Genomic DNA, 19,209 nt, shown 5'->3' on the forward strand with positions numbered 1-19,209 from the left:
CACACACACACACACACACACACACACACCAACTAGGTTTATCTAAAGCTATACTGAATTTTCACACCTGCACATGCATATCAACACTTTTTTTCTAGCAAGTCAGATCTATCACAAGATGCATAAATACACACACACACCTCACAATTTCCTACAGGTAAATTGGAAGAATCCCGGTTCATCTACACCACATCAGTAAGGAATTGGGGGAAACTAAATCACATGGATAAACAGACACAGGAGGACATGCAGATACCATACGGATGATGCCTCAACCAAGATCTCTACTAAGGCTGTGTGCTGTGAGATGACAATGCTACTCAGTGTTCTGTATTAATGGTCAGTTGCTTTCACATATATCCTGCTCCTGCCAGTCTACCAAAGACAGCCACTTATCACACGCAATGCTGATACTTGTGATGGAAAGTGAAAGAAATGGCTAACTTGTTCCTGTTAAAAACAGCGCAACCCCTTCAAACACATACACACAAGTGTAAGCCATAACAATACTGGTTTTATACTGTCTTTGTTTGACACTACTCTTGTCACACCAGATCAGTGACTACTGTTTAACAGTGATAAGACAACAGTACGAGTGAGTCACATTTATCCACAGATGGCCTATGTACCCATCAATTAAATCCACTTCACTGTGTACACCTCAGATATCAGACTATGGTAAAAACAAATAAATGTTGCAGTAATAAAGGATCCCATCTTACTTCACACACATTCACACTACTCTTGCAAAGCCAGATCAGTGGCTTCTTAAACTGAAAAAATAAAAAAGACTGAACAGAAACTGACCAGTGTAGAATCACAAGGAATTTTATTACAAATTAAACAAAACAATTAGCGCTTTCGTCCAACAAATGTAGCAAAAAGGACTTCATCTGAAACTGAGCAAATGACAAGAGGGTCCATTACTTACATCCACAGACAGCTCCCAGCCCCCACCTCCTCTCAGCAGTTATAGTCACTTCTGTGTGTACTTCAGTCATCCGATTGTAATAAAATGATAGCCATGTAATAATTTCAACTTTGTTCCATATGTTAAAGCATTCCAAGTTGTTTCACTCAAATAACAGTACTCCTTTTAAAGCCAAAATAATAAGTAGTCAGCTATTAGTAATTTCCCTCCACAGACAGCCCCAGCAATTAAAGCTTTTTTTGTCTTTGTTTGTCTCTGATGTCCCACTCTTATTAAAAACAATTGCTGTCTTAATTTCTTAAACCAAAAAATATTGTGGAAAAAAGGCCTAAAATCTGGGACAAATTTTAAATATTGCTCTTGTATACTCAGACTGATAGCGTAAACAGATTTTCATTTTTATCCATTCTTATTTAACAATACTCAATGAATGAAGAAAACCACAAATTTTGTAGTGAACAAACCAAAAATATAACATAAATTAAGGAGTCATACTCCAAGATCACACAATCCCTGGGAAAAAGGGTATATTCTCCCCGGAGATTGTATATCTCATATAACTGACCATTTGTTCAGTTGACCAAATTGTGTCGATTAAACAGATGTTGACCAAAGTACCATTCGACAAAGTTACCATAGATCATAGGAAATTACTAAGCTATTGACCCAGAGGATCATAGGAAATTACTAGGCTATTGACCCGGAGGTCATTTTAAGCCTAGCATTTTCATCCCACTGTAATACCATAGATATTCTAGTCAATACCCAGGACTGTACTTAGTAATGACTGCCCATGTCCAGGAGGGTTGTGGACACTATCCCCAGTAAGAATTTACTGTGCTTAATCTCAAACTCAGCGCCAATTATATGGACTTGATTTTATCAAGATTGAGAAAGAACTTCAAGAGGAGATTTCTGAGATAGAATCTGAACTCTTTAAATATATCATACTTTAAAGATTTTATTCATCTCTATTGTCAAATGCTTGATAGAATACACAAATATGAGGGCCAACTTAAAAGCGTCAAAAGGCACAAATTATTAAGTGATAATGACTTCAGGACAGGAAATATCTTCTCCTAGTCTAGGGAGAAAGTTAAAAATGTTGTTACAAATAAAAAAACAATCTAATACTGTACTGAGATTAGACTCTTTGGATGACATCACTCTACCAGGAGTGAATACAGTTTCTCATACTAATATCACTTCAGTTCTTCAGGCATAGTGTCTGCTAGTGCGGCTGGTATATCTGAACTGATTATGAGTACAGATAATCCTCCTACAACTTATGCCTCTATGATAATGGGCAATACTTCTGTTCAAGAGGATTTTCGACAACCAGTTTTATTGCAATTTACCGGAGAAGATCAAGAAATGGCATGTAAATCATTCAAAGGATCTAATGGACAAAAAGGAGAAGTAAAAGGATTTGAGAGCATACAAAGGGCCAGAAACGAGGAGCAGATTGGTGTTGGACAACCTTAATTTATCTCCTGCTGATATTTCTCTCTTAAGTAAGGGACTTAAGATAACTCTGCAAAACATGATACAATTGTTGAAGCATTAACTGACTTAAAATTGTTAGTGAGAAATCTAAATCTAAAAGTAATTTTTAAGGATTCAGCTGCTATTGAAGCTCAGGTGTGTAAAAAAATCTAGCATTTTTGTGCCTAATAGTCATTCAGTTGTAACTGCTTTTTATATTTGTGAGAAACAACTCAGGGAATTGTACTCTAAATTCAAATGCTCCTAAGTTCTATAATTTGACTATTCAGGAATCTGTTGTTTATGAATGAGTTTTTATGTGATGAGAAAGCTTTTAAAAAGATTAATAACTCTAACATTTTTAAGTATATACAACAGGTTAATATGGCCATTTATGAATTGAAAACTAATAATGACATACGACTGGATTTGTTTAATTATTTCAATACACCCCCACCCAGTTACCCTGATATTCTATGGCCTACCCAAAATTCATAAGGACTTATACCATCCACCTATGAGACCAATAGTATCTGGCTGAAGTTGGATTACTGAGTCTATTTATTTATTTATATTTACAATCTGTTTTGAGTAAATATTTGCACAATATCAAAAGTTATTTTCATGACACAAGTGATTTTTAAATAAATTATATGGATGGTCTAATAATAAGCAGGTTGCACAGTTTATATTTGTTACATTAGATATTCAATCACTTTTTACCATGATTCCTAATGGTTATTGGTATTAATGCTTTAAGAACGTTTTTATGTGAATATAGTTATTTTAACATCAGGAAGATTAAAACCTTATGTGAGCTGATGGATTTAGTGTTGGAAATTAATATTTTCTTGTTTGATAGTGTCTTGTATCATCAGACTTCAGGGGTGTCGATGGGGACCCCGTAGCGAACACTTATGGTAGCATTGCATTAATTCAGTAGGAAGAACTGTTTGTATATAATACTTTTTCTATGTTTAGATCATGTATTTCTTCTTTTAAACATTTTGTGGATAACATCTTTCTCATCTGTAAACGAATTTCCAACAACTATGAAGAAAAAACAAGCACTGATTGCCAAACGAAGAACAGGTATTCCACTGTGTTTATCTGAAGAAGTCCGGATAAGATCCGGACGAAAAGCGCTTTACGTTGAATGGTTTCATTTTTTATGGTTTCAATTGTTTTACTTTGTTCGTGTCAGTCCGACAATAAACACAGTGGAATACCTGTTCTTCGTTTGGGAATCAGTGCTTGTTTTTTCTTCATCTTTCTCATCTGGGAAGGTAATGAAGATCAATTATTACAATTTGTTGATTTTTTGTATAACACAATTACTTTTCTGCAATCTTCTTTGAATTTTCCATTGAATGAGGTAATTTGTTTGCATGTCAAGTTAAACAATGTGAGTAATATTAATACCAGTACGTTTAGGAAAGATGTTAGTGCTAATAGACATCTACATAGGAAAAGTATTCATGTTGCCCATGTTTTTAGAGATGTTGTTAAAATTCAAATGTTAAGGGTCAGTAGACTGAACACTGACCTTGACGTTTGCAATGAACAAATGGATGCTATAATACAGGACTTTGGAAAATGGGTTATGATAGTGAATTGTTAAACACACTTAGACATGAGGTTATGAGCGAGAGACGCAAAACTGTATTTTATGGGTTATGATGAAGTTCTTGCTCATTGTAAGAGAGGGAAATTAATACATTATACCACTACCTTCAATAGGAGGACTAATGAGGTTAAAAAATAATCTCCAGTAACTGGGCGATATTGGATGCATTGCCAGAAATGAGGGATTTCTTAGGCATTTGCTTATAAGAACTACTCAAATCTTAGACAACATTTATGTTTTAAAGATTTTAATATGAAAAAGAACAGAAATATTTCAAATAAAAAATGGTAAATTTCCTTGCCATAATTGCTCTTCCTGCAAGTGCATATTGACTAAAACTGACTTTACCCCTCCTTTAACCAAACAATGTTTGATTTTTAACAAGTTTGCTACGTGCGCTACTTCCAATATAGTATATCTTGCTACATGTAGGAAATGTGATAAATTTTATGTGGGCAAGAGTAATAGCAGGTTAAAGGATAGGATAGTAGAACATTGTTCTGATATATGTAGGTGTGTTACTACCAATGCCTTATCGAAACGTGATGGAATGTGGGTTAGACCACATTTTTGAGTTTAGAGCCATAGAAGTGATCCAGAAAAATATAAGGGACAGTGATATTGAAAATATTTTAGAGCTGAGGGAATATGAATGGATGGTCCACTTACAAGCAGACATCCAACCTGGTATCAATGCTGCTGTGAGCCTTAAACCTGTTTTGAGGCATAAGCACAAATCATTAAAATAGGGGAATGTAATATACATATGTGTATATATATTCTTGTGTGTGTGTGTGTGTGTGTGTGTGTGTGTGTGTGTGTGTGTGTGTGTGTGTATATATATATATATATATATATATATATATATATATATATATGGATTCCATACATTTGGTCGAATTACACTTAGTCAAAAATGATACCAGGCATTGCACTTCACTGAAAGGTCACTTGACTGAAAGCTCACTTGGTCGAAGTTCATTTGGTCGAAAATGGAATATAGCCCCTGCCCCACTGCAATGCAAACCTGGAGTGAGAATATTAAATAAGGGGGGGTGTGGCGGGCACAGCCCCCTACATAATTTTAATGTATTCACTATTATAAGAAGGTATATCTATTAGAAATGCATTGATATATATATATATATATATATATATATATATATATATATATATCTATCTTTAGTAATAACTATTGGAATAATGTGGGGGGCTATGCCCCCCCCCCCTTATTTAATATTCTCACTCCAGGGTTGTAAATTGCAAAGGTTTGGCCAGTCCTATTGTCCGTTGAAATGGAATTTGTTGCTTTAGTTTGACAAGTCTTATATTCTGTTCAAATGATATTTGCTGCTTTAGTTATCATGATAATGCATCTAAGTGACCACTTTCTCAGCAGTCAGAAAATGTTTCAATCCATTTTTAATAACTTTGGCTTTCAAAAAGTCTCAGAATACTTCTTGTGTGCTGATAACACTGCCCCCAGCAAGCTGAACGTTCTCTGCAATTCAAACAGAAGATGATCAGCAAAATCCTCAGCAGAAAAATGAAACGTAATGCCCCTGTCAGATTTCTGTTGTGTAGACTAAAATCTGAGTAACTTCACTCAGAATCCTGACCCTCCATTTGTAGAATTGTCACTAAGAATAAGTAGTGCACAGAGCACAATGATTACTCTCTGCTATTCAGAAAAAGACTAATCAGTTAAGCGCTAGAGTAGAGTGAGACACAATCTTAACAAATGGTTAAGCAACTCCTGCTAAAGTTATTAAGGTATGGTCTAGTGCCGCCAGGCAGTAAAATCAGCCAGTACTCACCAACTGACAGCGGTTGAAATAAATAATTTTTTTTTCCTGTCTGCTGTCCATACTGAAAATGTGTCCCTAAAGTCTACTAATTAACTTAAAAAGTTGCTAGAATAGCAGGGCTTGTTAGCATGCATTTTCTGAAGTATATGATCTTTGAAACTCCAATGTATGTCATTGTTTAGTAACTTAAATAATCAGTGGTTTGTCTGAAAAACACAGATTTTGAGAAACAAGCCAAAAATATGAAGCAATAACCTGGACGTTTTGCAAAAATCTGGACAGTTGAGAGGCATGAATAAGTGCATACATGGCATACAGCATTACACTACCTTTCTGGTAGCGTCCGCTATGTGTTTTATGGCTTTGAAAGCTGGCAAAACACTTCACGATTTTTATCCCCTGTAACTAGTATTATATGGAGCATTTAGTTGTATATTTTAAGTGTATAATATCCTGATAGGAGTAATGCATGGTCAACCTATGGTTAATGTGGCTAGCTCAAGAGGGGGTTCACTACTGGGAAAACCTGCATTACCAACACTCATACAGGATATATTTCTATTATGCAGTGACATCATTTAAAAATGTATTCTTTTAAAGAACAAATTGCATTATGGAAGTTTAATTTATTTTTTATGGATTTTTGCTGATATGTTTGGGCTCAACTTGGCAGTACATTAAACATGTCTATAGCCTTGCTTGTGATAACACTTGAACAGCATGTCACTTAACAACAGTACTTGCCACTTTAAACAAACCAAAAACTCGCCAAAACCAAGTAAAAAACACACAGAGGCAGTCAACGGACTTGTGTGCACCTTGAATAAATAACTGTAGACTGAATTCAAATGTTGATAAAGGTTCAAAACACCACTTTAATTGATAAAACAATAAAAAAGGTAGAGCTTTCGTTTCACAATATGTTGAACTTCATCAGACAAACGATTTATAAATGTCACTTCCTTTATACCTTCTCATCAACTCTCATTGGTTAAAAAACATTTATGTTAAAATGAATCACACTTTAAACTTTGAATACTCAAGTACTACAGGGGAACCAACACATAATAAACATATAACCTTATTGTTGTTAAAAAAACAAGAATTTGCGTGATGCACGTACGGCTGCTGCATGGCTCGTGAAATGACACATCCAAACCAAAGAAAAGCCAGCAGTAAAGGTGGAAACCCACAGTTTAATACAAATAATAAAAATCACATAACAAGGTAGTAAAACTCACTGAAGAAGGCTATTACAGCCGAAACCGGTTTGGGGCAGGTAGTTGGGCTTATTTCCCTCTACCTTGTTATGTGATTTTTATTATTTGTATTAAACTGTGGGTTTCCACCTTTACTGCTGGCTTTTCTTTGGTTTGGATTTGTTACAAAACCTCCAACATATATAAATAAATGGAACACCAAATGGAAAATTGCATATTAGTTCAGATGTTAACTACATTTCTCTTTAAGTACAAACCATATAAGCAAAAATATGAGTGTTAGTTTGTCTAGGTGTAACTTACACATTTATGTTAGAACATACTATTAATGTTTTTTTATATATACATAAGCTATGTATTTTTTAGCAACATTAAGGTTATATGTTTATTATGTGTTGGTTTCCCTGTAGTACTTGAGTATTCAAAGTTTAAAGTGTGATTCATTTTAACATAAATGTTTTTTAATCAATGAGAGTTGATGAGAAGGTATAAAGGAATAGACATTTGTAAATCTTGTTTGATGAAGTTGCACATATTATGAAACGAAAGCGCTAACTTTGTTATTGTTTTATCAATTAAAGTGGTGTTTTGCACCTTTTTCAACATTTGAATTCAGTCTACAGTTGTTATTTAAGGTACACACAAGTCCGTTGACTGCCTTTGTGTGTTTCGTACTTGCCACTTTCTAATCGCAAAATACTTCTTTGGTTAATTGCTCAGTGCAAATGAATGATCTGTTCTGTTTTCTTGTGTGTGTGTGTGTGTGTGTGTGTGTGTGTGTGTGTGTGTGTGTGTGTGTGTGTGTGTGTTCGTGCTCACGTGTGTGTGCATGTGTGTGCGTGTGTGTTAAAAAGTGTTTATTGTGTAACTGGAGGGCTCTGCATAATGTAGTATGCTGCTTGTTTGTCTGGTGGGATATGTTAGCAGGGAGAAAAGGAGACTGTTATATTTTTTTCTGATCAGCTAGCCATAATCACCTGTGTTCATTGTAGATAACAGGACTTTTTATTGTGGGTAATTGCTATATCCACTCATATGTAATGTTTCTGAATATTAAGGGTGGCACAGTGGTGCAGCGGTTAACGTTGTCGCCTCACAGCAAGAAGTCCTCCGGTTTGATTCTCTGCTGGTGTGCCTTCTGTGTGGAGTTTGCATGTTCTTCCTGCATTTGCGTGGGTTTCCTCTGGGTACTCCGGTTGCCTCCCACATTCTAAAGACATGCGTCTGGAGCATTTCTCCCCGGGCCTCTGCTGAAAACAGGCTCTGTAGAACCTAGTTGGACTTTCCCGGTCAACAAATGTTAAATAAATAAAAAATAAAAATAAAATTAAATAGCCACCATTATAAAATTTAAAGTAGACAGATAACATGGAAAAAATAACCTAAAGTGAGAACAGTTTTCCATAAACTTTTTTAAAAGATGATGCGAGGTCCTCTATTCAGAAAAGCAACTAGTTCATCTCCAGCCACTCATTATAGTCTCAGAAGAAGTCTGTTAATACTTTGTAATGGTCAGACACTATCACTGTCCATGAATAAACATTACTACCAAACTAAGTATCAACAGCCTTTTTAAACAGTTTTAATGAACTATTCTGTCTAACATGCAATGGCAACTTAGTTTAAGTCATAGCTAGGCTAAGTGTAATAAATCCTGCTCTTAAAGCTGGCTATACCTTTTTGAGATTGCAAAGGTATAATTTTGTTCCCCTAGACATTTTTCTGGACTCATCATTTCAGTATTTAGAAAAAGCAGAAACTCCTCATTATGAAGTGCAGGATATGCTAAACACACTTTACCATGCAACCACCTTTAATGAATTAAGTACAAATTACATTTTTCTAAATGTTCACTGTAGGTCATGTTCCTATAATTAAGTATTCTCCTTTTGAAACATCTTTGTACATTTTCCAGTAATATAAATCACTTTACTTTTAACATACGAAAATTACAAGTATAATTCTCCATTTTGTGCCTAAGATAAAAAGTGAACAGTTGTACCAGAAATGGTGCAGCTCTAGAACTATTTTTTAGCAATATGCCCAATATGTGCATAGGCTTTTGTCTTAACAATACAGGCATTGTTTTTAACTGTAACTTAGAATTAATCTGTGTCCCTAGTCCATATTTATTTATTTTATTTATTTTACATTTGTTAATTGGGAACATCCAGCTGGACCAGGTCCATTTTCAGTGGAGGCCTGGGGAGAAAAGCTCCACAATTAAGAAAACTTTTATACAATGAGAAATATACATACAAAACAGGTAATAGAGAAAAACGTATTTACAAGTAGAATTATTCATTACTTTGTTAACAATATTTAAAAAAGGCATTGTGGGACTAAGATACAGTTTGAGTAATATTTATAAGGGTTCAGACAGATATATTCAGAAGTTGGTTCCCAAATAGTTAACAGGTTTTGCAGGACAAAAGTTACAGTTTGAAATAATTTTACAGACGTAGTAAGTACTGCTTACACTTTTAGTAAGTATGCATAGAAGGGAGCAGAAAGAACAGTATGGTATATGATGTCAGTATTTCTATGTGCATAGATATAGTGTGATGTTTAGACTGGAGTAGGTTGGTAGAAGAGAGAAGAAAGCCATAGGGATTGTCAAGTGATGCATGGGCAAATCCAAATTGTCCTGAGATGAGATCCGAGTAACTTTTTGAAGTTTGTATTTGTTGTTGCGGAGGTTATATTGGTGGGGAGATTGTTCCATTTTTTGGCTATGATGTGGGAATAAATATATTCAAAAATTACCTGAATGGTACTTACTCCCAAGCACAGGTCTTGATCAGGTCTAAAAGATCCAAAGTATATCACTCTACTTTTTCATAAATTAATATGCAGGCCATGACTATTTAACCAGTGATATACATCAGCAACATAAAAGTTTCAAAACCACATGAAGATGATAAAACCCATTACTATCTCAAGGCCTAAAAAGCCATTGCAGCAATCTCCATAGCAAATGGTATTGCTGTTACCAGCTTACTTGTGAGGACACAGTGATTTTGTGCATCTTGCAGCAATTTACTTTTGCAACTCTGACACGGGCAGTATAAGCACATGGCTCCATTCCCACTTGATTGAATCAGCTTTAACATTTCAGCTTAATTGCTTAACCCTTCTACAACATTATTGACCCTTCTTTCATCTTAAACAATATCTGAAACATGGCCAGCTATTGAAATGTTGGCACTTGAAGTACCGAGTGCCAACAATGTGACTGAAAACCCAGGAAAAGAATGATTCTCACAGATTGTTCTTCTCCTCCTTTAAACTTTTTTTTTTGCAGGGAGGCAAGCCCCCTGCACCTCTACACCAGTAAACTTAAATATATACCAACTTCAAGAGCAACATACCATAGCGAAAAAGCCATTTCTCAGAATATCCCCATCTTGGATTTAGGATATATAAATCTGGATATCAACCATTCAGCCTCCATATTTCTGGTTTCACTCTAGCGGGTCCTAACATTTCAGATAGTTACCCCAGATATAGATGTCTGCCACAACTGTACCTAGTTCTATGAGTGAATAATTCACATCTGCTAGGGATTTGGAATCTTATTAATGCTTTTCAAAATCCTGGAAAAATGCACGAGCAGATACTGTCATAAACAAGTATGTAATTATCTCTCAAGACCAGCAAGGTTTCAGACTAGCATACAGCATTAAGAAAGCATTCTAGGCTTTAACAAACTTTGACATCAAAAATATGGATAGAGGCTTCCTTCCTGGTGTTATGTTTTTTGTATATTTACAAATACTTGACAGTGTTCATTATCACCTTCTCTTACAGCAGCTCCTACTCTTGGAGTGCTTCCTCAGTCATCAGACTAGTTTGCCAGTTACCTGTCACAGCCCAGATCAATACTAAATGTAAATAATACATATTGCAGGTTCTGTTCCTGGCCCCCCTCCCAGTCTTTTTTTTTTCTTGTTTATCAAGAGTCTTCCTTTGGGATCTCACTGACATCATGAACACAATATATTTTGATGCTCTCATACTTTCTGTTTTCCATCAAACAATCTAGTTTATTCTGTAATAATTTTGCTATACTAAGTAGCATTTTTCTGAAAACATCCTATCAGTACCTACTAAATTAAGTCTGTCATTGGTGATACAATAAGGTCTCGAAACTACCATATACTCATCAGGTTAGCCAAAGTTCTTATGTGATAATAAAACTAACTTTCTAATGGATATCAAAAATCATTGCATAGTGTGTTCTTACCGCATATGTAAAATAAGTTCCATTATGTCTTTTTTGGAAGAAATCAATTGAAAATATACTGATCAAAGTTTAAACCAATTAAAAAAAAATATTTTGTCAGGAAGCTTTGACCCTACACCCCCTTACTTATATATACTAATTAAGCAATAACCGATGACATGGTGTGGTATATTGAAGATTTACCCACGGTTGGCGTGGTTTGATCATGAGGGCAAAGGCTTAGTGATTAAATAAAGCCAGTCGTGGTTAAATTTCAATATACCACAACCACGGAGTTGGTTATTGCTATTATACAATGAGATTATTTAACAAAAAAAATACTTACTTTTCTTAAATAATGCCTTTGTATAACGGCCCCGTACTGTCCTTCCATGGCTGGTGGTATCTTGCTGTCTTGTTTTGATGTACTGTGCATGCATATGGGACTTGCGTCCCATGCATACTCAGTACATCAATGTTTTGAAAAGGGAGCAACAGAGAAAAGAAAGTCTCAGTTGCTCCATTTTTTTTTTTTTTAATTAAATAAAAAAGTTTGGGCTACCTTAGGGATAGAAGAGAGACAGAATGGAGGAAATACAAAGAAAATCAAGTGCGTGTCTTTAGTTTTAAATAGCGTACCTGATTTTCTTTGTATTTCCTCTATGCTGCCTCTCTGGTATGTCTGGAGTCCTGACTTTACATTTTTTTAGATTTTATTGAAAAAAATAAAAGAATATACCAACGGAAAGAAGTCTGGGTGACCAGACCTTTTTCTGTTGGTATAGTCTGAGATTTACAATGGGTTACAATGGGCACGCTGGTTGGGCTGGTCAATCAGCGTGCACATTTTAGAATATTAATGGCCAGGCATTGTATAATTCCAGTTATACAACCACAGAACAAACTGAAATACCAAAATACTCTGCTGGTGTACAGATAGAAACTGCACCAACAGTTATTTACAGTGCAGAGCAGAGGCTGACAAGTTTCTGAAATCTTTTCCCTTTCCATTTGATCAAGGCTAGTGAAACTATAAAATATACTATAAGGAGCAACTCAAAAACTTAAAATGCTCTACAAAGTCACTGTACTTTTGTATCCCCTTCCCCAAGGCCTTGCCTTGCAAATCTTCTGACTAGAGGCTTGTCTAGCACTCTTCCCCATTCAAATGATAGCCACCTCCAGTTTTCTCTGTGCCATTGTAATAAAATCTGTTGACCCATAACCTTCTCAGAATATCTCAAACATCACTGTACCAGAAAGCAAACTGGCTTCCATTTCAGTGATTGAGAACCATTCCTTTAGCAATCCTTATTTAATAAATTTTTTAGCCAGAGTACTACCTACTGCTTGTAAGGAAGTCACGCACCCCACAACACTTGATACACACACACACACACACACACACACACACACACACACACACACACACACACACACACACACACACACACACACACACACACACTACATTTGCTTGATGACAGAAGACAATAATAAGTCTGTCTGGTCTGCTGTTTTTAAGAGCAGTGACATTCTACTGCTCCTTTATCCCTACCTCTTTTTCCACTTCTTATTACACACTCTCTTTTATACCTTTGTGGATTCTCCCTCCACTCATTCTGGTACTCCAGTCTCTGGGTCTACAACCTCCCCTGTCTCTCTCTCTCTCTCTCTCTGAAAAAGTACTTTCTTAAATCCAGGAGGTATCTAATCCCTACAGTCTATCTGTGCCCCTCCCCACCTCCCATGTCTTTCCTATTCAGAATGATCATTTCACATTTCCCTGGCATGATGCTGTGCAACAGTATAATGCCCCCAACTCTTTTCATTTCTAATGATAAGAGCTCCAATTCCTCTATTCTCTCACCCCATTCCTTATCCCTCCCCATTCTATGGAACTTTGTTAGCTTTGCTCTGAATTCCTTTTCTTTATATGTCTTCCAGAACTGCATGCTTTACTGCATGTGTGGTCAGACTACGGCCTTGTACAGTTAAAGCATCACCTTTTCCTTCTGGACTCTATCCACCTGAAGAAATATCCTAGCTTTATATTTATTGTAACCACCACCATTTCACTCTGCTGCTGGTGGTCCATTCCAGGTGTGATCAACTCCCCCATAAGCTTTTCTTGCTCTATTGCCTTCAGTTACAATGCTTCCAGCTGAAACTTTACATTAGGGTTGATGTGGCCCAGGTACAGTATGTTGCATTTATTTATAGTGAACTTCAAATGCCTCCCTTCAGACTATTTGCTCAACCTTCCCAAATCCTTTACTAGACTCTTCCCTATCACCCCATTTGTACACCTAGTTTTGTGCCATCATCAAAAGGCTGATCTTGTTCCCTTTTCTTGATCTGCCTTAGACTAATACATTGAAATGTACTAGACTTATTATAGACCATTGTGGTATATCAATAGTCACTTCTCTAATTCCTGACATTGTTCCTCTACCTTTTGTATCCTCCGATTCTACCATGCAGTTATTCGGTTCTTCATTCTTGTTCCTTCCCCAATCCCTCTAGTTTTCGTATTAGACTTCTGAGAGACACAGTCAAAGCCCTTGTGGACTACATCTCTCAGTATGTCACTGTGAAGTTCACCAGTAACCCAGTCATAAAGCTGGATTATGTTTTATTGAAAGCTCCTTATGGCTATGAATCCATATTGGTTGTTGTCCTCGAGATTATTGACCTCTAAAAATGCTACCAGACCTACCATTTTCTCTGTTACTTTCCCTGCCACTATCATTAAGCTACCATACCTGTACCTCTCCAGATATATTTTTCTGTTCCTGCGTTTGTGTAGATATATAACTGCTGTCCTCCGTTCCTTTGGCACCTCTGAGTTAGCTGGAGTTATTTTGGTGGCCGTCATTGGAGGGATTCTGCCAACAAGTTGGACAGATCTCTGAAGACTCTGGGGGGTAACCCATCTGGTCCTTGGGCTTTCTTCTCACAAATAGCAGTCTGTTCCCTTTGAATCTTCTCCCTCTTTGTTCTGATATGTGTCCACTGTGTGACACTAGCAGGTACTGTCAGCCATGTCAAAATAAGTAGGGCAGTGGATGTGTAACATATGCCAGCACAGCTAGCTGGAATTTAGTAAATAATTGTATGTCATTTGTGTATCAAACTAATTTGTACAGATGCTTGTGTTTAAAAATGCATGGGTAAAGTTGCTTGTGTTAAAATGTATCAATAGTGTAGTGCCCTGCTGGAAAGAAAAGAAATGTACATGTATTATTGTAACTGAATTAAATGTATATGTTTTTACAGAGGGCACTAGAAGAGATGAGGTTAATCTTAAACTTCAAAAATAGTAAGAAAATTTAAACTACTAGGCCTAGGCCATAAACATGTTATCTCACAGTTTTGAATGAAGCCAGAGACGCAATGTCTATAAGAAATATGGTTTATTACCTCCTGTAAGAAGAAGAGAAGTGTTTTATGATTTTATGACTTCCAGCAGCTGCACCAAGTCTGAGCAATGCTCTTGTGTGTGTATTGTTGACATGTAGGTACTAAAATCCTGGCAGTGTCTTGTGAAGGGAGATGATGCTTGAAACAGAGTCAGATGACCAGACGTGCATGATGATAAGCCAGAAATAATAATTAGATATTAGTAGGAGATTGCTGTCAGTATTCTTTATTTTGACTCGGATCTGACAACAAGAACCACTCACTCACATCATCTTGCCTTACTCTATTCAGTCAATAGGAACAGTAATCCTCTAGATCAGTTAGGAAAATATAATGATGATAGTTAAGTGTTGTTTTTCAGTAACTGTGTGACTCTTTCCAGCTGTGTTATTTTCAATATTTCCTGAGGCTGAAACTCTGGTGTTTACTGTAAATAAATATTTAATATTTTTGTTCTTTTATTATTTATAATTAAATATATTTAAACTTCTCATTGTGGCTATTCCTTCTAGAAGAATATTTAAGTGTTGAGAGTATTTGCATATACTTATTTGGCGATGACCTTTGGCCAGTCTTGAAAGTCTGGCTGTTTGGTCAACATTACCATTTGTATTAATGTTAATCTCACTCAGTATAATTGGTTACCCTTTTAAGAGCCTTATGTTAACTGACTGGTGGCAGGGAATCTACCTTATAGTCTGGGAGAGTTGGTAGAGCAGGTAATCTGTGCCAGATTTTCCCAGGTGTGGGTGTATGTATGTGTGTGTGTGTGTGTGTGTGTGTGTGTGTGTGTGTGTGTGTGTGTGTGTGTGTGTGAAAATTAAATCTCAGAATGTGTGTGTCAGCTACTTGGAGCAGGAACATGAAGCACTGCTTTCACATAGAGAGTTCTGAACACAGCTATGCCAGTGGAGACCCGTATTGGTCACCTAGGGAGTGACAGAGAGAGACACCCAGACCTCGGGCTAAGTGTGTTCCCTGTGTGCTCTTAAGAGAAATTGTGCTTGATGCAGAGAGGTCTGCATCTGGAAATACTGAGTGTATCCATTTGTATTCCAAGTGAAAGCCCCCTCTTCAGTGTCAGTGGTGAAGATCCAGGCTCCTTGATTACTGGCCCAGAGTGGGGACTTCACACACTGTTCTCCCCAATCTGCCCTGCCTCCCTCTCAGCATTGCATCTTTCCTTTTTTATTTATTTATGTACTTACTTAATTTTGTTTACTGGATATGTCCAAGGGGGGCAATGGCCCATTTTCAGTGGAGGCCTGGGGAGAAAATCTCCAAAGCACAAATATTCAGAAAGCAAAATTTACATAAAATTACATAATACAAAGAATGTACAAAGTCATTGACATAAACTTTCCCTTTGTGTAGGCTGAAACAAACTATTCTTTCAGTATCTCTGTTTTTCCCAGTTTTCTGTGTAGTCCTCTCATCTTTGCTCATCCTGACCAGTTCTGTCCCTCCTTTTTGCTGTTTACTTAACAAAAAACTCTTGCGTGGTAACCATTTGAAATGTAGGAACCCATTTTAATGAGTCCCATGATGCTGAGACCGAATGGATGAATATCTGATCTTGTATACTAAGTCCAAACTTGCTTTTTCTCAGAATATTCCCTTTTCTCCCAAGTATGGTGACCTTGGATTTGATATATATAAGTTGAGGGGGTGTGGGTGGATTGCCTCCCACACTGTAGGTGCAGGAGGGCTTGCCCTTTATAAAAATGATTTTTTTAGGAGATGAGCAATGTTCAATATTTCTTCTCCTGAATTTTCAATCTTTTTTTTTCTTCCGTTTGTCAGCACACTGTATTTCAAGTGCCAATATTTCATTAGGAAGCCGTGTTACTTCTCTTCTTGATCCTTTCTTTTAACTCCCTTTGGACTTTATCCTTTGCTGTTCTCACCATCTTTGTTGTCTTTTACCAGCGTGTACTATACCCCCTCCTCCAGTTCTCCACTCTTCCTTTCCATCTTTTCTGCAGCCTAATTTTTATCCTGTTGCTAATCTCATATTTCTTTGAGGTCATATTGAACTCTTTTGCCATTTTTTTTTCTCTTCCTCAAACTCTTGCCCATAACACTTCCCATTCCTTCCTCAACCCATGTCAAATTAACCATCACCTTCAACCAATGAACATAATATTATACTCAGCATGTCTTGAGCTGTTTACATCAAAATCACTTTTACATATTTAAAAGATTTTTCATGATGAAACTTTTCAGGCCTCAGAATCATTTTTATCTCTGTAACTATACATCTCAACTTTCTAGATTTTTGCAGAATGTTAAGATTTTTGCCTCGTACTTTTGGTCTGTTCCTTGTAAAAAGTTGTGATTTTTCTGACAAACCATTGAAATTGAAGTCACTAACTAATGACAGGCATTTCAGTTTCAGGCTTCATATCATTCAGAAAATGCATGCTAACACAAAACCTGTTACTCTACCACCATTCTAAGTTTGTACAAGCAAGATTTAAAATATGTCTCTGATGTTGGCCCTTTGCCCTTTCATTATTTTTGGCTTTGCCCAGAATTCTTGAACAAAGCAATTGAAGGGTATGTCTGGAACAGCCAATGTAATTGGAGAGTTTAACATGACTATAAACATGGGACATAAAGATTTTAACATGACTATAGACACAGGATATGGAGAGTGTAACATGACTATATACTTGGGATATGAAGAGTATAACATGACTATATACATGGGATATGGAGAGTGTAACATGACTATATACACAGGACATCCGGCCTTGTTTTTAGGAGCATTCTTGTTGCACTTCAGCTTCCATTTGAAATGGAGCTTCAGAACTATCTCTGCAGCCCTTGATAATTTTGTCTGTTTTCATATAGCAAGACTGGTTGTGATAGTTATAGTTGCTTTTCTTACTGAAACTTCATTTTTTGCGCACTTGTCATACACATGCCTGTGAATTTTTCTCTATAGGCTTACTAACTTCCTTACAAGCTACACAGCATTTTTGGTTGGCTGCTTTACCAAACACTTCACCTCCAAGCTGACAACTTTCCAGGGGCTTCACAGTTCTTTCTATTAGTCTTTAGCAGTTTCAGTCATACCAGTATTTTATTCCCCTGCTGATTTCTCAAACTTTGACTTTCAGGCACCAGAAATGCAGCTGAAGTAGGTAATCTGCTTTTCAAACTTGTGCCCATCAGCAGCTGAGCTGGTAAGAGAATGAATCCTCACAGTGGAGTATTCATATACATCCAAAGTACAAAGTAATAATCCTCATAGTTTTGGCTATTAATTTTTTTTTCTGGTTAGATTCTTATTCTTTGATTAGTTTCTACTCCACTTGTCAGTTGGACTGTGGGTTGTATGGACTGGATGTCATATGCTTGAATTCTTACCCCTGCATCAATCTTCTGAATTCTTGACTTGTGTATTGTGGACCATTGCCATATATAACAAACATTGGGTATCCTCTGTTTCAAAGATACAGTAATTACTTTAATGCAGTAATCACACGTGCATTTGTTGTGTTTGTTATTTTCAGTTTCATTATTGCACAGAACTTATATGCCATACATATGAATACTTTTTCTGCAGCTTCCTTGAATTGGAATAAATTGTTGCCCACGGCATTCCAAGGACATTCTGAGATTGGATATGCTAGTGCCCCTTCCTTTGGATTGCTTTTTTTTATATGCATTGCAATTGGCTCAACTCTCCACTACATTTTTCTGTCTCTGAGTTGACATAATTTTATATACTGTATCTCGCTCTTGCTTTCTTTGCAGTTCACTGTTACCAGAAGTGGTACATGTATTCTTTGAAGCATTTCTTTATCTGCAGCAAGCCCTAGGCATCGCTTATTTATTCCCGAAAAGAAAATTAAAGTTGATTTTCTTTCCTTATGTTTTTTCCTTAAGATCCCCTTTTATAGTCTTTTAACAGCTGCAATTCTAGGCCACTATGGGTACTTTTCTTCTAATATTTATGTGATTTTTTTATATTGAGGTTTTTATAATACCATGCTGAGGGCTCTATTTTCCAAGCAGAAACTCAAAGCAGTATAGTTCCATCTTAGATAGGTTACAAATAAACAGCTAAGTGATCATCATAGCAATAAATTCTAAAACCAATTGCTTGAAATGGAAACAAATGGGGTTATAGCACTGAGATATAAGAACCTGTCTAAATATATACCCATGACCTATGCTGCCAATAATTTGCATAAAAATGTATTTTCTTAATTTACTAACCCTGTTGTGATGTAAAAATATCATAATCCCTATTTTAATGTATTGCTAAGGATTCCCAGTCAGGAGACATTCTGAAGCATATCTTTCTCGTAGCAAGCTGACAACTGAAGATAAATAATAATGCAAATTAATAAACCATTTTTTCTGATCTGCATTCACTTTCCTTATATGACATTGTTGGACGATGTAGAATCAAGTCCTACTTTGTTATGAATTATCAGCCTAAACTGTCACAAAGCAGAATGAGTGATGGTCTGAAA

The sequence above is a fragment of the Protopterus annectens genome, chromosome 16.part0, assembly GCF_019279795.1.
Source record: "Protopterus annectens isolate FY-2018-M chromosome 16.part0, PAN1.0, whole genome shotgun sequence".
NCBI lineage: Eukaryota > Metazoa > Chordata > Ceratodontiformes > Protopteridae > Protopterus > Protopterus annectens.